This window comes from Tenrec ecaudatus, chromosome 6 (assembly GCF_050624435.1).
Source record: "Tenrec ecaudatus isolate mTenEca1 chromosome 6, mTenEca1.hap1, whole genome shotgun sequence".
Lineage (NCBI taxonomy): Eukaryota > Metazoa > Chordata > Mammalia > Afrosoricida > Tenrecidae > Tenrec > Tenrec ecaudatus.
The window spans coordinates 122,565,753-122,586,713 of NC_134535.1; the positions used below are offsets into that span (position 1 = coordinate 122,565,753).

Here is a 20,961-nt window from a genome sequence, read left to right on the forward strand (position 1 = left end):
CACAAAGAATGAAAGTCTACCAACAATCTGAATGGGCTTGGATGATATACTCTTGACTGCATCCTTGTGTGACCTTGGGCAAAGGACCTAGATAGCTTGTTCCTAGGTTCTGACCAGTGGAAATGGTCATAATAAGCACATGCTGTTTAACTCTCTGAATATATGGTAATTTGTTGCATAGCTTTATAAAATGTACCTGTGGTAACAAGATTAAGTAAATATAAACTACATGTATATAAACTGCATACATCAAAGCACACTCACCTACCTTTATCACACAAGGGTGGCTTAGTGACTACTCGTGCTGGGATCCCTAAGGTCCACAGTGAGAAACCACCAGCCACTCAGAGGGAGAAAGACAGCTTTCTACTCCCGTAAAGAGGGGCAGATCTACCTAACGGATCACCCTGAGTCAGAATTGACTTGATGGCAGTTAGTGTGTTTGGGTTGGGTAAATCAAAAACTAAGTGAAAGCAGACCGCAGGCCTTGGATTGAGTGTCTTTGATATAGAGTGACCGTACTGTGAAAGAGATCCTCTCTCGTTGGTCAGCATTCCCTACGTTCAAATCAACACCTGGGGTATCGGTGCCTGCAAGTGTTGTGCAAGCAGACACAACTTTCGAACTGTAAAGGGAAAGCAAAAGGCATTCTCTTCTTTCGGTGGAGATAATTGTTGGCATGAATTATTCTCTAAAAGTAAACATCTCCCACCATATTTAATACCTTTATTCTCCCCTTCTTTTTGAATAGTAATTCATGCTTCTGAGCTCTCAGATGGGCCTTGAGGCCCGTCACAGAGGAGTGATATGAAAGGGAACCTCCTTGAACCAGTATCTGAGTATAGCTAAATATAGACCGAGATTTTATCCTCATCAAAACTGGTGAAGGTAGACCAATTTTACTTCCTTACAGAGAAAAGAACTGTACATGGGAAAGCCAAATTAGAAACCCTTGCCTCGTGAGAAAGATTGGGAGATGATACACTTGAGAAGGAGACTTGATTTTAATCATAAGCCTTTCTGTACTACTGTTCTTGTTCTTGTTATTAGTGCCATTGAGTCAATTTCCACTCAGCAACCCTGTGCACAGCAGAATGAAACACTGCCCGGGAGCTTCTCAGTACAGGACCATGTTCAGCTGCCATCCAGAAGGTTTCCAGGGGCTAATACCTTTGGAGTGGACAGCCTATTCCTTCTTTGTAGTCTGTTCCTAGTCTGGAAACTGCTGAAACCTGCTCACTTTGGGTGACCCTATTTATATTTGAAACACCAGTGTCATAGCTGTCAGCATCGCAAGAACACACAAACCACCACAGTATGATCAGCTGACAGACAACTATTTTGTTTTGTTTTTGAGTTTAACAAAACTATAGTACTTTTATAACACATGAACCGTAAAACCTGAAGATTTTAAATATCCAGAATGGAAGAAGCATGAATTCTCTAGGCAGTGTTCAAGCATGCTAAAAATCTGCACTTTCCATCATTCAACTTATGCTCATTAAAAAAAAAATGAATCTCGGGGGGAATGGGGAGGGAGGGGGGAAATGAGGAGCTGATGCCAGGGGCTTAAGTGGAGAGCAAATGTTTTGAGAATGATAAGGGCAATGAATGTACAAATGTGCTTTACACAATTGATGTGTGTATGTATTGTGATAAGAGTTGTATGAGTCCCTAATACAATGATTAAAGATTAAAAATAAAATCAGGAAAAAAAATAATAAAATAAATCTTCATGCAAGGCTGTGAAGAATTTTGTATTGTAGCCCTATTTTATTTATACTTTGAGGAATAAAATCTGATGCATTTTTCCTCTTGTTGGTTCTTAGGATATAGAGATCAGTTATTGAAATTGAATTGTATGTATAGATTGTGATAAGAGCTGTACAAGCCCCAATAAAATGGAAAAAAGAAGAAAAGAAATTGAATTGTTTTCACTAATTTAAGCATTAAACAATCATCAAATAGAAATTTCACTACAAATTTATTCAAGTACATATGCAATAGTTGTAAAAAATGAATTGGCTTTTGCTAGTTAGTGGTTAGGTCATGAAGATCCCAGCCAGATTGTCCATCGAACCTCTTCATTATCTCAGCCTTACTTTTAAAAGCTCTCAAGAAATCCTCAAAGGATCATTTGATCTTCTTATCCCAAAGAAAGAGCAAGTCTGTAGTATTTGACAGCAGACATTTAGGGAAATAGGTTTTGATCGATTTAAAAACAAGATCTTCAATGGAGATGTGAATTAATCCATTACTGATGGATAAGCATAAAACAAGGAAGTTCTGGGACATCTTAGACTTGGATTCCCTCATCTTGCAAAATCTAGAAATAATTACACTGGAAACACAAATTTCAAATGGTCAAAAGTTTCCTGTTGCTCTTCTGAATTTGGAAATTGAGAAAGAGACAAAATTAGTTTTGCTGAATGTTGGATTACACCTTTGGACAAAATGTCTCATATGCATAAAGAACTATGAATTTCAGTTCTAATAGATATATAAATACACATATTTATATATACAAATACGTATTTACATATATCTTCAGCCTTAAGCCAATTTTGTAGACACATTTAGAATGCATGGTTTCAAATAAATTCTAATTATATGATAAAACAAGAAGATCAAACATTGCATAGATACAGAAATAGATAATTAATAACAGCATAAGACATCCAGATAAACCTGAACTCATGTTGTCCCCAACCTCAGGAAACACATAAACTGTTGTTTACAGTTAAAATGATGTTTATTCCTACAATCTTCATCCAAAATAGTCCTGCTTGGCTTATACAGTGTGCAGTTCTTTTGAATTCGAGTTTGAAGGAATGAAAAGCTGTAATAAAGACCCAAATATTGGTATACAGAGAAAGAGTATGAAAGTGTTCTAGGATGACGTTTCTATTTAAGATAAAAGTTTCAGAAGTACTTATAACACTTGTATCCTATGTTAATCTATTGAGTCACTCATTTTTAAAATGCACAACTGTTTCCAGATAGTTTCATAAATCGTACTTATTGCCTCTATAACAAATAATATTAGGACTACAAGCGTTTTGTTGGTTTTTGCCGTTTGTTTATCATTTTGATATTTAATATACTTTCTACTATTTTTTTTAAAGATGTACTGACTGATCTAGTCTAGAGAAACAGTTCAGAACATACAGTTTTCCATTGTTGGAAATTCCATGTTCTTGAATAAAAATAAGATTCTAAGTTTACAAATACACAAAAAGTAAACTCAGAATACTTGGAGTATGGGATTGTGCTGAGAAATTGGGCTCCACCCGATGAAGGCTAGGAGTAGATCTCTTGCTTCATCCGGATTGAAAAAGCACTCAATCAGAGGTAGTGTGTATGTGAGTATGCGTGCATACACGTGTACATCTATGTGTTTACCCCAAGCAAGATGGGAGGGCAAAGCCCCAAGTTCTTTTAACATACCAGAACGCTCACTGTCATGTAGACTGGGCATGAACTTGGATTTTCTGGTTGGGCTATACTTCAATTGTGCTGCACCTTTCTCTTTTCTACAACCTAGTGTCCCAGCTAGACTACCTTTGCTCCAGCGTCCCTGGGTGTTGGCTGCACCCCTCACATCGGAGCATCAACTCACAAAGATCTAAGAGGTATAGAGTGGCCAAAAACTTATGGATCCTGGGAAAGAGGAGAGCTTTCCTCCCAGAACCAGGAGCCGTGTGCTGCATGATAAGAAAGCCCAATCCAGTAATAATGTTCACTAGAGATCCTAAAATCCTATTTGGAAACAGAGAAAACATTGTAACCTCGTTTGAAAATACTCTGCAATTAGTGTGCTTTTAAGAAAGCCAGTTTCCCAGCATTAGAATCAGCCTAGTCTCAATTTCTCATTTAGAAGCTATAGTCCCAAAGCTCCTCTTTTGTGATTTTTCAGATCCATTCACATATAGAGGAAAGGACAGCACAAATATCTTACTACTTTAAATGAGTAAAATATATCTCTATATATGGCAGGGAAGATTGGAGGAAATTAGAAGCTAATAACAATGAGCATAAAAATGAAGAAGAGGCGCTAAAATTGATGGTAGTGATGTTATACAATTCTTTTTAACCAAACCAGTGAATGGTACAGTACATGAAATGTCAAGAAAACTGTTTAAAAAATTAACACTTTTTATAGCAACAAATTCTTATATTTTAAAAATGAAAATAAATAATGTCTTATCTTCTTAAAGCAATGGGCCAGACTGTTGGTGGGCATTAACCTGAATGTAATGGTCGTAGTTTCCAAGAAGGAGAGGAGAAATCAGGGAGTGGGTGAATGGTAAGCTACTAGGGGGGTTAATTAGCAATTTACATATATGTCTGTGTGTGGCGGGGGGCCCTGAATTTAAAAATTTTATTGTAAATTAGATGGGGGGGTTACTTTTCAGAAAATCAAGCTAATATTTAACAGTTTAAACTACTAAACAGCTACTAATTTAGCAATATTTACCACTAATAATATTAAACTACTAATACTAACAATTTAAACAACTAATAGAAATTAATATATGATTATATATACATTTCCATTATTTTATATATATTCCATGTGTGTATGTGTATATATATTCCATATATTCCATGATATGAATTAGAATTCTCATGTAATACACTCTTCACAGAAGATTAGAAGTCCTGGGCTGAAAATCTGTCAAACCCACACTTTTGAATGACAAACTCCCTGGGTATGGCCTAATCAGCCTTTATTGGGCTCAGCTGCCACATAACCTGGGTCACTTTATACTTCTTTTAGGAACCATACCTTCTATGATGGCGCTACATAGTATTCCAGAGACATGGGAGCAGCTACATAATTAAATAATAATTTATGGATTCAATTAAAAAAGCTAAATATTACAAAGATATTTAGTTCATTCTTTGAATAAAATGAATAAAGGTAATGTTTTATTACTTTGGAATTAATCCACAAAGTTGCCTTCACTCTATCTGTCATATTGGTTCTGTTCCTAAGTTTTCCTCAAATTCCTAGTGAGAAATTTCATGTGGATTTTATAATGCCTGCTTCAACGTACAGACATTAGGAACCATTCATTAGAATATGGCCATCCATTCACAACATAGTGGAACACTTGATGAAAACACTCTCTTTACTTAGTGGTTATGTTTCTAAATCAAAGAAACTATGCAGGTGAACAAGCAGCCATCTAGCTCAGAAGCAAAAAAAGCCCACATGGAAGAAGCACACCAGCCAGTGTGATCACGAGGTGCCCAAGGGACCAGGTATAAGGCATCATTCAAAAAAAAAAAAGAATATATATATATATATATATATATATATACCATATTGAATGAAGGGGGAAGGGGGAAGTGCAGAGTGGAGACCCAAGGCCCAAGTGTCGGCCACTGGAGATCCCCTCATACAGGGGTTTAGGAGAGGAGATGGGTCAGTCTGGGTGCGAGGTAGTACCGATGAGGAACACAGCTTTCCCCCAGATCCTGGAGGCTTCCTCCCCCCAGCTACCATGATCCGAATTCTACCTTGCAGGGCTGGATAGGGCAGAGGTTGTACACTGGTGCATATGGGGGCTGGAGGCACAGAGAATCCAGGGTGGATGATACCTTCAGGACCAAGGGTGTGAGGGCCGATGCTGGGAGAGTGGCGGGTGAATGGGTTGGAAGTGGGGAACTGATTACAAGGATCCACATGTGACCTCCTCCCTGGGAGAGGGACGGCAGAGAAGGGGGGGAAGGGAGACTCCGGATAGGGCAAGATATGACAAAATAACAATGTATAAATTACCAAGGGCACATGAGGGAAGGGGGAGCGGAGAGGGAGGGGGAAAAAAAAGAGGACCTGATGCAAAGGGCTTAAGTGGAGAGCAAATGCTTTGAGAATGATTGGGGCGGGGAATGTATGGATGTGCTTTATACAATTGATGTATGTATATGTATGGATTGTGATAAGAGTTGTATGAGCCCCTAATAAAACGTTTAAAAAATAAAAATCATACAGTTAAAAAAAAAAAGAAACTATGCAAAGTGCGGTAAGTACTTACACATTCCCCGTTGCTTTTCAGCTGCAGCTGACTTGAATTGTGAGAAACACAGTCATTTCTGCTTTCCAACCACCTTTTTTTTTTTCACTAGAAAAGAAGTAACAGTTGCATCGGTACCCAATCCACTTGACTTGGCAAGTACAACAGTCAGAACCTAAAAGTAAACAATTCAATGTGACATTAGAGAGTTCAACTTTTATTGCTCTTTATTCATTCAAAAGCCATTTGCTATTCATTTATTTTCTGCTACAAATAATCTTTTGAGTGCCTACTATCTACATGCATACTATATTCTGGTCTGTAAGTGTGAAGAAATCAAACATAATCACTTTCTCCATGGAGATTATAATAAAGAGTAAGATTTATATATTTCCAAAATATTTATCAATTATACTGACTGATAATTTTGGCAAGTATCCAAAGGAAATTAAGCATATTGAAAAAACACAAAGCAAGCTATGGGGTGTGGGAAGAATTAAAATAATATGCTTAAGGTAGTGACTCAAAGCTGAGCTTTGCAGTGCAAAGTGTTAACTAGATCAAAGAGAGATGGCTTAAAGGGGCATACATTTCATTGCATTTTCTGAAGAAGATCATGCATTTCTAAGAACCTGATGTTCTGTTTTCCCCCAAACTGAAGACAAATGTAAATTTGGAGTCTGATAATAGCATTAAACAGTGGTAGTGTCCGCAGTGTTCCTTGGCCTCAGCAACAGAAGGCAGAGCACATAAGGACTATTCCAATGTTATTGAAGATTGAGTTTTCAATGAATATTCAAATGCCTTGAGGATGATCTTTTTTATGAAAATAGGCCTAAAAATAAAATTGTCTAAGGCAAAATGCCACATGACCAAAGAAAAAGGAAAGGGAAGTTGGAGGACATTGAAAGAAGTATATATTTTAAGCTGGTTCTTACTTGATAAGGGCATTCTATAATCGCAAACATGTGGGCATCATATTCTGAGACATAAAGGCTAATGGAAGCAGAAGGACAGCGATGAGAGAGTATGGGCTGTGAGCAAATGCAAGTAGGATATTAAAAAGAACGCTATTATTTACAAGTATCCCTGTGGCTGTGTGGGGGAAGCCCTGGGCTGCTAATCTCAAGGTTTGCAGTGTAAACACAGCAGTCACTGCAGGAAGGTGACGCTTTCTCTTCTAGTAAAAGCTCGCACCCTCTACAGAGCTGCTATGACTCAGAATCGCCTCCTGTGAGTTGGGTTTGACTTTGGTTTGGGGAAACCTTTATGTAGTTTATCCATACTTTGCTAATAACATGCACTCAGTGAGCAAAGAATTCTGTCATTTCAAGCATGTAATTTAATCCTTTTGGGGGGAGCAACAGTTAAAGAAGTCAACTTATATTACCATGTGCAGAAGGCCCCCTGTGAAAATCAATAACTTGTCTATTACAGGGTCTGCCAGCCCTGAGACACAGTAGCTGCCACGTAACAGCAGGATGAGGATGGCCAGGACCATCTTGTTGTGCAGTGTGTCGCGATGAGTCTAATTGCACCTAACAACAAGAACACCAGTACCAAGCTTTTCCAAAATAAATATGGAGCCTACCTTCCTGGAGTTCTATGGAATGTCCTGGAGAGGACACTGGCTGAACAGCTTGTGTGGTAAATGCTAGAAGAAATGATGAGAAATATTTGTACATTATTAAGTACAGGTTAAAGGTATCCATTAAATAAATATATGAAGCCATACCCTAGTAAAATCCAATGCTTAGTACTAGCTGATTATATATTGATTGTTATAATGATGTCTAGAATAACTTACAATTTTTCAATAAAATCCCCAAAGCAACCATCAACACAAGGCACCATACGCCCAGGATTCCGGAAATTAGCCTCCATGGAGTTGTCTGAAAAGCTGTAGAACAAGAGAGATCAGGTAAAGACTTAAAGAGCAAACACATTGGTGGAAATCCTGAAAGCAGACACTTTGATAGGTATGCAGGAGCATTCTTTTTTAAATCTTTGATTTATATAAAGTTATTCTACCATTAAACCACTGAAAAAGGAACATGATGAATTTAGAACTCTACTTAACACCAATAATTTTATGTAGCATTCAGTATTATTTTTAAATTTACTTTTTTAATCCTTTTATTGGGGGTTCGTACAATTCTTATCACAATCCATACATACATCCACTGTGTCAAGCACATGTGTACATTTGTTGCCATCATCATTCTCAAAACATTTGCTTTCTACTTGAGCCCTTGATATCAGCTCTTCATTTTCCCCTCTATCCCCACTGCCCCCTCCCTCATAACCCTTGATAATTTATAAATTATTATTATATTTTCATGTCTTACACTGTCCGACGTCTCCTTTCCCCCAATTTTCTGTTGTATATCTCCCAGGGAGGAGGTTATATGTAGATCCTCGATTCCCCCTTTCTGCTCCACCTTCCCTCCACCCTCCAGGTATCATCACTTTCACCACTGGTCCTGAAGGGATTACCTGCCCTGGATACCCTGTGCTTCCAGTTCCTATCGCTACCAGTGTACATCCTCTGGTCTAGCCGGATTTGTAAGGTAGAATTGGGATCATGGTAGTGAGGGAGGAAGTATTTGAGAACTAGAGGAAAGTTATATGTTTCATCGTTGCTAACCTCGCCCAAACTGGCTTGGCTCTTCCCCGTGACCCTTCTCTAAGGGGGTGTCCAGTTGCCTACAGATGGGCTTTCGGTCTCCACTCTTCACTCACCCTCAGTAACAATATGATTTTTGTTCTTTGATGCCTGATATATGGTCCCTTCTACACTTCATGATCACACAGGCTGGTGTGCTTCTTCCATGTGGGCTTTGTTGCTTCTGAGCTAGATGGCAGCTTGTTTTACAAGCCTTTAAGACCCCAGACGCTATATATATCTTTTGATAGCCGGGAGAATGCACGTTTTTCTTTTTTTAACCAACTCTGCCTCTAGAAGACAGTAAAACAGATTTAACATTTGATTTTGTTTGTTTTTAATTGGCAGAGAAGTTTAGAGATCTACTGTAAAAAGAAATGAACAGGTTCCAACTCTATTTTGTGTGCTATGTAACAGGCATCTACTTATAGTCTCTGAAGAAAAATCATACAATATTCTCATCTCCTAAATGGGAAGAGTAGACATGGCAGTCGACTACTATCTATAAATTGAAGGTCTAAAAATACCATCTTTGTCTCCAGGCATTAAATCTAGTAAGTATTCAAGTCAGATATAAAAGTCAATACTTCCTAAACCCAGTCTTTGATGTAATATAGTCTTATTACTAGCAAACATTCTATTTGCTCGTATGTCCTTCTATTGATATCCATACAAGCTCTGATTTGAGAAATGTTCAGATGCTCACGGCTGTGAAAAGCTAATCCAAGGAAAGGAGTTAATAGCACTTCGGAATTGGGGTATGAGAAATTCCAACACCAATACATAAAGTAATTCGCTGGTTGGTGCGTTCATTTCCTAGTATACTAAATTATGACAAGCAAGCAACCTCTTTTTTAAAATAAAAATGTGACATTTGCTTTTGCCCAGAATATCTTGGCTACAGGACTTTTCCTGAACAATGACATTTTAGGAGATTATATATTAAATTACTATAATCCCAAAGAGAGTGTTTAAACTATATAATTAAAAAAACTTTTCATCTTGAAAACATTTGGGAATCACAGAAAAATGCTGTATTGTTTTTAAAAAACATTTTAACCCCTGTGTCATTGGTGTTTGGCACCATCTATCCCGTCCTGTGCTAAATTATGTCAATAATAGTAAAAGCAGGGGAATTGATTTCCCATTCAGAATTTAGATGTATCCATATCAAAGGTTACGCTGGTGGATGAGCTTCACAGAGTACTTATAAGTTACGGAATGACAAATGAAGAGATTAAAATGAACACAGAAGGTCCTGACACACAAAAGCCATAAAATACCTTCAATGAGTTTGTTATGCCCCTTTCTCTTAATGCTATGGGATTTTGGGGGCATCTTAATTTTTTTTTGATAATTTTGTTGGGAGCACACATACCTGCCATGAGAAATGATTTTCAAGGTCAAGGTGGGAAAGGCACAGGGGTTTGTTGGAAAAGATCGATGTGGGATCTGGAGGTTAGGCTGGAAATTTAGGAATTCAAATGTTGCCCATGAAGAAACTTAAAAGATATCATAAAAATAGCAAATTAATCATCCAGTGCAAAGTCACATATGTGTAGTATGAGCAAGAACATTAAAATTAACAGCTTTTAAAAGGTTGCAGATTTCGTAACACAGGAAATTTGTATCACACACTTGCACTACAAAGCATTTGATTGGCCTAAAAGGTGAGAGGGTGTTTGCTCTTTGTTTGTAATATTTGAATATCAAATTCATCTTAAAAAATTTATTTAGAAAATGGAAAAAATGAGAAAAGGGTGGGTTTATTTACTACAATAAAATTCTACTCAGAATTTATTTTAATAAGAATTAATTTTTTGCAAAGCACATCTTAGAGTACTTTATATATATTAAATTATACTTATTTTTACAATGACTCAATAAAGAAGATACTGTAAATATTTTACCTTACCAATGAGAAACTGATGTCCCGCAGGGCTAAGAAGCTTGTCCAAGAGCACTTCAGTTTGAAACCCAGGCTATCCTTAATCACCCCGACAATGTCTTATGTCAATCAAGCTCATCTGTGTGTGTGTTTCCTTTATTTTGCCTAAAGTGGTTTGTCTGCTTTTAGATTTTTCATCTCAACCACATGAAATAAAAGCGAAAATCAAAGGTAGACCCAGACTTTCTTATCTTAAATTTCTCTTAGGAAATAGAGCTAGGGAGACATATGTTTATCCAATTAACAATTGCCTGTTCCATTTTTATTGAGATGTAGAATTTGTATGAATTATTATTAATAATAATTATTAATACTGATTATTATTCATGCTAATGTTGGTCGATACATATGTCATTTCCATTTTTGGAATGGAAACTTCTGCTGACTCATGTGATTTGGGGAAACTGGCAATCACAAAGTCTGTAGGCACCAGATAGACACTTCTGTAGGCTTGCAGCCCAAGAACTGAGATCTGCAGGTCAGGTGAGGGAAAAGTGCAGAAGCTTGCCAAAACATTGATTTATGATCTGAAGGCAGACAACACCCTAAGAAAATTACCCTTTCAATAGTATGATTAATTATATTATATAAAATAATTACATTATATGACATTACATCATGGAATAATCACTAGTCTAGGGTTTGTCGAACCCTCTGGTAATCATACCTTAGTTAAGTGGATACATAAAATTAACAATCACACTTTTCTCTTTTTATAATTTTATTGGGGCTTGTACAACTCTTATCACAATCCATACATAGATCCATTGTGTCAAGCACATTTGTACATATGCTGCCGTCATCATTTTCAAAATATTTTCTCTCTACTTGAGCCCTTGGTATCAGCTCCTCATTTTTCCCTCCCTCCCCCTCCCTCCTTGATAATTTATAAATTATTATTATTTTCATGTATTAAACTAACCGATGTCCCCCTTCACCCACTTTTCTGTTGTCCATCCCCCTGGGAGGAGATTATATATAGATCATTGTGACAGGTTCCCTCTTTCTCCCCCACCTTACCCTTACCCTCCTGATATTGCTACTCTCATCATTGATCCTGAGGGGATTAGCTGTCCTGGAATCCCTGTGTTTCCAGCTCTTATCTGCACCAGCATACATGCTCTTGTCTAGCCAGACCTGTAAGGTAGAATTGGAGTCATGATAGTGGGGTAGAGAAAGTATTAAAGAACTAGAGGAAGGTTGTGTTTCATCACTGCTACATTGCACCCTGACTGACTTATCTCTTCATTGTGACCCTTCTGTAAGGGGATATCCCATCGCCTACAGATGGGCTTTGGGTCTCCACTCTACACTCCCCCTCATTCACAATGATATGGATTTTGTTCTGGGTCTTTGATGCCTGATCCCATAGACACCTCATGATCACACAGGCTGGTGTGCTTCTCCCATGTGGGCTTTGTTGCTTCTCGGCTAAATGGCCACTTGTTTATCTTCAAGCCTTTAAGCCCTCAGAAGGCTTGAAGATAAACAAGCGGTAATCTAGCCAAGAAGCAACAAATTCCATCAGCGTTCTTCACCACATTTGCTTATGCACCCATTTTGTCTTTAGCAATCATGTCTGGAAGAATCACACTTTTCTTTATTGTTCTACACACACACACACACACACACACACACACACACACACACACACAAGCTTTAAAATCCCCTCATCTGGTTTAAGCCCGTACATTACAACCACTCAATATGCCTTGTAATCATCTTTCAACACTGTGATAATTAGGTTTATTGTGCCAGCTAGGCTTCCTTAGGAACATGTGGGCAGAGTTTAACCAGTTCGAAGCTTGATTGGGGGGTGACTAGATAAATGTCTCTCATTCTCCCTGGTGATCGTACCAGCAATTTATTGCCTGAGCTAGTCCTTTGCCTCCACCCTGTGCTGCGACCTGTGGATCGTGGATTGTGTCACCATGCTGTGCATCCATCACTCGAGACCTGGTTCACCACACTTCTTGAGGATCCATTGCGACACTTCACTACAGTCCCACACTACTGGCTTCTGCTATGCCTCAACTTCTCTTCTTGCTGTTGCCGCCCCACCCTGCTTGTACTGACTGAGGCCAGGCTCTGCTCTCTGCCTCCTTGACCTTGGACCAGCAACCTGAGTGAGTTGAAGAACCCTCAGTATATTAAGTATTCCACGAAAGTGAGTTGAACTGAGCCTGCTGTAATGCTGTGTGGACCAATTAGCTGTCATATTCCTTTTCACTGTATAAACCTATCTATCTATCTATCTATCTATCTACCCTGTTTTTGTTTCTCTAGAGAGGCCTGCCTAACACATTTGGTACCAGGAGTCGGGTAAAGGCAGCATTGTCTGTACTGTTAGGCCTGATCAGGTTGCAGAATCAATTCAGGAAACCCATATTGATGATCTTGTTTTGCTATACTTCACAGTGGGTCCAATGGGCCTCAGAATCATCCAGTCATTATTTCTCCAGTTCCAGAATCCATCATTGGAATAGACATTCTTAGTAGCTGTCAGAAGCCCCATATTGGATCTGTGATTTGTGGAGTAAGGGCTCGTTTGATAGGAAAGGCCAAGTGGATACCATTAGAAATGTTGCCTAGGAAAATAGTAAACTCAAAGCAACACCACATTCCTGAAGGGACTGCAGAGATTAGTGCCACCATCAAAAACGTGAAGGATGCAGGGTGGTGTTTTCTACCACATCCCCATTTAACAAATCTACTTGACCTGTAAAAAAAAAAAAAAAAGATGGATCTTAGAGAATGATGTTGGATTATTATGTTTAACCAGATGGTGATTCCAGTTGCAGCTGTTATTCCAGATGCGGTTTCACTGCTTGAGTCAATTAGTACTTCTTCTGGTACTTGGTATGCAGTTATTGATCTGGCCAATGTCTTCTTCTCAATACCAGTCTCAGAGGATCTCCAGAAGCAGTTTGCCTTCAGCTTGCAGGGGCAACAGTGGGCTTTCACAACTCTCCCCCAAGGGTATATCAACTCACACACACGCACACACACACACACACACACACACACACACAAATTCAATGACAAAACAAAGTAAAAAACCATAAAAAACAAACAAAAATGGAAAACTGAATCTGATGAGACTGTGGAAGGAAAGAGAGAAGAGAGGGAAGAAGAGGAGAAAAAAGAAAAGAATTTTAAAAAGAAAAGGAATAAAAACAGATAAAGAGATAGCTGAGTTCCATGCCATGCTGTGTGTAACACTGCCTCATGGCACATGCAGCACTGTCGCAGGAGGCAGGCTGTTGCTGTCCCCACTCGGTGGGTGGAGCTGTGTGGGGCTGGAAATAAGCAGTGGCATGTGGAAGGAAAGACAAGGAGAGAGGAGAATTAAAAAAGAAAGAGGAGAAGAAAGAAAAGGAAAAGAAAGAGAAAGCAGGGGAAAGACACACTGCTTGCTAAGACTGACTGTGTTCGGAAACAGGGAAGAAAGAGAGAAGAAAAAAAAAGAATAAGGAGATAGCTGATCCCTGATTGCCTGAATGTGGGGCCAGAAGGGTTTAAACCCTGCCCCAAGATGACAGGTTGGTTTGACCTTTTAGTGCAGGGACCCAGTAGTGCTTGACGGAATTGCAAGATCACCTTAGAGGCCTGACAGATGTTTCCTCAGCAGCACAGAGCACTGTAGAGGGCTGTCACAGCTGCATGTGTGGTGTGAAGCACTCTCACAGACAGCAGACTGGAGTTCCCCCTGCTATTTGTGCTGAGTTGTCCTAGGCAGAGTGTAGTGGCCCGGAAGCCAGCAGTGGAGTATGATAGGAAAGACAGGGAGAGAGAAGAGGAAAAAGAGAGATAAAGAAAAGAAGAGAGAGAGAGAGAGAGAGAGAGAGAGAGAGAGAGAGAGAGAGAGAGAGAGAGAGAGAGAGAGAGAGAAACTGGGTCCATTGAGACCAAATGCGCTGGGAAAGGTAGAAGGGGGAGAGAATAAATAATAAATGGAGAAGAAAATGAGTGGTTAGTAAAGGGAAAACTGAGGCTTGATTGCCTAACGATGGGGCTGGATGAGTTCCAACTCTGCCTCAGCATTGTAGGGTTCTACATATGCTGGGTATAATTACCCTCAAAGGTGAGATCACAGCAGGGTCCAGATTGCAATTCCCACAGTGGTGTTGAGTGCTGTTGTTCACTTGAATAGATGCTTTGTGCTCTATGCAGCACTGCAGTGTGTGTGTGGAGGGGGGCAGGGTGTTTCCTCAGCCCCGTGTATGACCCCAAGAGAGGCAGGACCTCCCCAGCTATGTGTAAAGTCACTGAAAGGGCCTGACTTAGCTGGACTGCTGATGCCCTAATAGCTCAGAGGTTTTGTTTTTTACCCACTGGCCAGCTAGAATTGAATCAAGTTTTTGACAAGAAAATATTTTTTCTTTCATTTTTATATCTGACTTATGGAGTAACCTGATTTGGGGGCTGTCATGATGACCCCCGGAGGGGAAGATTTGGCTTATCAGAGAGGTTGTTTTCTTCCCAGCCAACTGTAACTGCAGTTGCCCCCCTGGACTATGAATATCTACTTATTTTTCTGCCACACTGCGAACTGATTCAGGTAAATTTCCTTACTTCTTTTTCAATAACTCCACCTCTATGATGACCCGCGGACCCTGATCCCCAAGCTATGAGCCAAGGCAGCTAACAAAGCTAGGAGCTCTGGCGTGGGGTCCTATGACTATGTTTCAGAAGTTCTCCTTGTGTCTCAGATTATGTGCCCTTTAGGGCATCAGCCTGGGGAAATCGCTACTCGCTGCCAAAGTAGGGCACAGGTAACTCTTCAGCTGGAGCCCATGAGCCCAGCACCCAGAACCTAGAGTGGTTTAGTGTGTCCTTGATTTGCTTTGTGAGTGGAGATTTTTAAAACAGCAGAATTCAGGATAGACCCTACTACCCTGATTCTAAATTCAGGACTCTGTTGGATTGGGGAAGGGAACGCGAGTTCACCTTGGGCGAACAGAAGAATTCCGACCAGTTGAGATGCAAAAGCGGCAAAAGGAGTTTATTTGCTAGCTCGAGCTAGGGCTTGCCTCCCTCCCTGCCCAGCGCAGCGGGGACCCAGTGTCCAAATGGGAATCAGCCCCGAGTTCTTTGTTCCCTGGGCTTTTATGGGGCTAGGGACTGGGGCAGTCCAGTGTTGCTGTTCTTTAAATTTATTGGAGAAAACTTCTGGCGTCAGCATTGTCCAGTGATGGTTGGCAAGCAGTTTCACGCGTGTTGTCTTGACTGGTCAATTGGGGGAAGGGGGGGGGGGTGTCTCTGCTTCCTACTGGTCAGTCTGGGACAGGTGATGCCTTCTCTGACAGAATTACCTTAGTGCCCAGGAATCTGAAATTAGAGCTTAAGCCTGCCCCAGACTTTGGTTTTATACAGCCTGTCATGATGCTGGTGCTGGAAGTTATAAATCAGGACCCCACAACTCCACCTCCCAGTCTCCTTCACCTTACCTCCCAATTTTCTGATCTGGCAGCAGGAGCTCTGGGTGGGTGACTCTTAACTAGACACCATCTTCTTCAGTCTCTGAGAGGATTGTTTTTAAGCCTTGAGAGAAAATGTGTGTGCTTTTTTTTTCTTCTAGGCTTTGAACCTACTTGGATCTTATGTCTCTTCTTTGCCTCTTGTTTCTTCCATTTATAATAGAAATGTCTGCTTTGTGTCCATTTTACTTTTGAAACAGGCACCTTGTATTCTATATGTCACAGGGTCACAGATGAAGAAAACAGTTTGTCTCAAAATAGCATACATCTAAATTCCTCAGAAGGGGATATCTTGATTAGAGTTGATTTAGGAATTTGAGGATAAAGAGACAGGACGAATGTGTTTTGCAAGTGATAATGACTTGGATTTGGGGGAATGCAAAATAGTGTGTTATGGCTTGAATTGTGTTTTACAAAAATATGCTTGGTAAATCCTAACCTCTATATCTGTGATTAGTTCATGCCCTGGTAGTGTAGTGGCTACATGATGGGCGGCAATCCACTTGGTGTGCAGTTTGAAATACCAGCAGCTCCATGGGAGAAATACATTTTGGGCTTTCTATTCTCATAAACTGTTACAGTCTCAGAAACCCACAAAGGGTTGCCATCAGTTTGGTTTTTGTTTTACACCTGTGATTATAATCCCAATTGGGAATGGGTGATATCTACTATGATTGCTAAGGAGGATTAATGTAAGGTATGTTTTCTCTGCCATACTCTGTCATACTGTGATGATTTGCCTGTCACATTGATATTGGAAGCTATGCCATTAGTATTTCAAATACCAGCACTGTCTCCCACAGAGAACTGTTTTCAGCAGAGCTTCTAGACTAAGAACAGATGCCAAAAAAAGAATAAGCAGTCCAGATAAGTCATTAAATTACCAGGCAATTACATTGCCAGGTATAATACTAGAAAATGAGCCTATCAGGTTGAAAAACACTCAAAATATGGCTGCGGAAGAACTTCATCCTCAATGTAAAAACAACCATCATGACATGGATGGAGGAAGTTTTCTGGTTTCCCTGGAATTCATTTGCAGGTGGAGCAAGACTCAAACAGAGAAGAAACCTCTGAGAACATCCTTTAATATACAAAATGTACAGAGTTTGAATCGAGCGAAATTGGAAACCATCAAAAATGAAATCGAACACATAAAAAATTTCAAGACATTACTGAGCTAAAACAGACTGGTGTAGGCTATTTTGAGTCAGACAATCATATGGTTTACGATGGTGGGAAGGACAGACTCAAGAGGTGGTGTCACATTCATTGTCATAAGTATTTCAAGATCTATATTGAAGTACAATTCTGCTTTTGATAGGATATTTATTTGACTACAAAGAAGCCAATTAATACAACCACATTTTTTTCAAAAATACACACCAACAATTAGCTAGTGATGAAAAATTGAAGGATTCAATCAACTTATTTGGCCTGTTATTGATCAAACATACAATCAAAATGCAAAAGTTGGAAATAAAGAGGAAGAAACAGTAGTTGGAAAATACAGTGATACAAATAAAACTGGAGATCCCACAAGATTATTTTGCAAGACCAATGACTTATTCATTGAAGTACTTATTTTCAACAAAAATGAATGATGACTATGACAGTCTGGGTAGACTAGAGAAACAAAATTCATACACATTCATATGTGTATAAGATAGAGTTTTATAAAAGAGCAATTACATATTGAGAAACCATCCTAGCCCATTCCAGATCAAGTCCATAAGTCTGATATTAGGCCATGTGTCCAATACCAATCTATAAATTCCTCTTCAAACTCACGAAACACATGCAATGATGCCAAATGCAGGAAGATCACAAACCAGAGGGTGGGAAGTCTTGTGGGTCCAGTGGTGGTGTAAGCATCTTAGCACTGGCAGGGATCTCCACATGGCTCCTCCAGTTCCAAGGCTCTGGCTGCTATCATCCCGTCTCCATGTGGCCTGTCAACAAGAATGTCTCACAGGGAGTGTGCATGTCCTGCCTCCAATTAGCAATTGATCTCCTTAGAGCTCCTAAATGAGGTCATCAAGGTGCGACCTGATTGACAGGCTAAACTCCACCCCTTCACTCATAATAGTTTCAAATTACAGCAGATTATGTAACTACCACAATGACTATACCTCGGATTCTGCAAGATGGCATAAACAAGATTAAAATAAACAATATCTATAGGAAGAGACATCAGAGAAACTCGATATAAGCCACCAAAACAAGGGCAGAGGCTGATGGTGGAACAGCTGTCATCAAGTGCTAATATGCAAATTCAGGTAGAAGGTTACAAAAATCTTTAAGTCCATAAATGACTAAATAAAACCTTGAATATATTGCACCTAAATTTTTAGAACATCTCAAGAATAGATTTAATGCTTAGAATACCAATAATAGAAGGCCTAATGAGCTGTGGAATGACATCAAGAGCATCATGCATGAAGAAAGAAAAGAGTCATTAAAAATATAGGGAAGAAGAATTTACTTTAGAGGACAACATTGAAGCTTCAGCTAGGGGAGAGGGACATGTTTGATCAGAGCACATGGGAGCAAATGAAGGATGAAGAAGAGAGAATGGAGCACATCCTGGCCCACCAGACTTGGAGGACAGTATCCCCACTCTGAACAGCCAATTGCCAGAGTGGTCCATATTGCTGATCCCACTATGAGACACAACGTCCATCGCTGACCCATGACCCTACAAGGGACAACACTGGAGACTCAGTGTCGGGACTGGCCCTGTCTGACCCCAGGACACCGAGGCAAAACACTAAAGGCATGTGGCAGAGCAACTGGGGGACCAGAGCAGGGAGCTCCTCAGGGGGTAAAAAGGATAGACTTTGGGGCCAGAGCGTGGCACCCCATTGGACTTGATTGCAGGACATGCCTAGAGGTCAAAAAGTAGACACTGACCTGTTTACAGGTTTTTCTTTCTTTTAAAATTTTTTTTCTTTTTTATTAATTTATTCTCTTCTGGGTCATTAGTTCTCTTTTTTGTTGTCATCATTGTGTTCTCTTTTGTTGCTTTGTCTTTATATGCCTTGTTTTTTGGTGCACATTATTGTCTCTGCAGACCGATCTAGATAAAATAGGCTGGATGAACAGTCTGAAGGAGAAAACAATGGGGCAGATGGTTCCAGGGGGCACATGGGAGAGGTGAAGGTGGGGAAAGGAGGTGGTGTTGACCAACCCAGGGATGAGGGAGCAACAAGTGATTTACAATTAGTGACAAGGAGGGTGTGAAAGGTCTAGTAGGGATTCAGCAAGGGCAATGTAACCGAGAGAAATTACTGAAACCCAAATGAAGGCTAAGCATGATAGTGGGACAAGATGAAAGTAAAAGGAAATAGAGGAAAGAACTAGAAGGCAACGGGTATTTATAGAGGTCTAAATACAGTCATGTACATAATGTAAATATATTTATATAGTATAATGGGGAAATAAAGATACATGCATATATTTATAGGTTTAGTATTAAGGCATCAAATGGACATTGGACCTCCACTGAACTACTTACTCAATGCAAGAACACTTTGTTCTATTAAATTTGTATTCCATGATGTTCACCTTCCCCATACGATTTCTGAAGACAAAGTGGTTGAATAAGCAAATGTGGTGAAGAAAGCTGATGGTGCCCGGCTATCAAAAGACATAGCATCTGGGGTCTTAAAGGCTTGCAGGTAAATAAGCAGCCATATAACTCAGAAGCATCAAACCCACATGGAAAAAGCACACCAGCCTGTGTGACCATGAGGTGTAGAAGGCGTAAGGTATGAGACATCAAAGAACAAAAAATCATATCAGTGGATGCCCACCTTCCCAATATGATCACTGAAGACAAATGTGCATAAGCAAATGTGGTGAAGAAAGCTTCCAGCATGGAAGAAGCACACCAGCTTGTGTGACCACGAGGTGTCAAAGAGATCAGACACCAGGCATCAAAGAACCAAAAATCATATTATTATAAATGAGGGTGAGTGCAGAGTGAAGACCCAAAGCCCATCTACAGGCAACTGGACACCCCCTTACAGAAGATTCACAGGGAGGAGACGAGCCAGTCAGGGTGCAGGGTAGCAATGATGAAACATACTACTTTCCTCTAGTTCTTAAAGGCTTCCCCCCCCCACTATCATGTTCCCAATTCTACCTTACAAATCTGCCTAGACCAGAGGATGTACACTGATACAAATAGGAACTGGAAACAGGGAATCCAGGGCAGATGAATTCAGGGCCAGTGGTGAGAGTAGAGATAACCGGAGAGTTGAGGAAAGGTGGAATAGAGAGGAGGAACTGATTACAAGGATCTATATATAACTTCCTCCCTGGGGGATGGAAACAGAAAAGTGGGTGAAGGGAGCTGTCAGAGAGTGTAAGATATGACAAAATAATAAATTATTAATTATCAAGGGTTCTTGAGGGAACAGTGAGCGGGTAGGGAGGGGGAAAATGAAGAGCTGATATCAAGGCTCAAGTAGAAAGCAAATGTTTTCAGAAGGATGATGGCAACAAATGTACAGATGCACTTGACACAATGGATGCATGTATAGATTGTGATAAGAATTGTACGAACCCCAATAAAATTATTTTTTTTTAAAAAGGAAAGAAAGAGAAGCCCAAAGTGTATGTTAGAGGAGACTCTGAACCTTACTCTTGAATGTAGCTTAGGTAAATCAAATGTAAGAAATAACTAAGTAAAAATGTTGAACAGAAAAATTCAAATGGAAACTCTAGAAGACAAAGTAAATTATTATAATGAAAATTGCAAACACATGTAGTTAGGAAACCCAAAATTGAAAAACACAGTCAGCATTACTCAAGCTGGAAGAATTGAAGGAAAAACTTCAA

At 39.7% G+C, this 20,961-nt stretch overlaps 1 pseudogene; it reads right to left on the minus strand.

Annotated features, from left to right (window-relative positions):
* Positions 1-3,651: 3,651 nt before the first annotated feature.
* On the minus strand, positions 3,652-7,915 carry LOC142451623 (natural killer cells antigen CD94-like; annotated as a pseudogene).
* Positions 7,916-20,961: the final 13,046 nt, after the last annotated feature.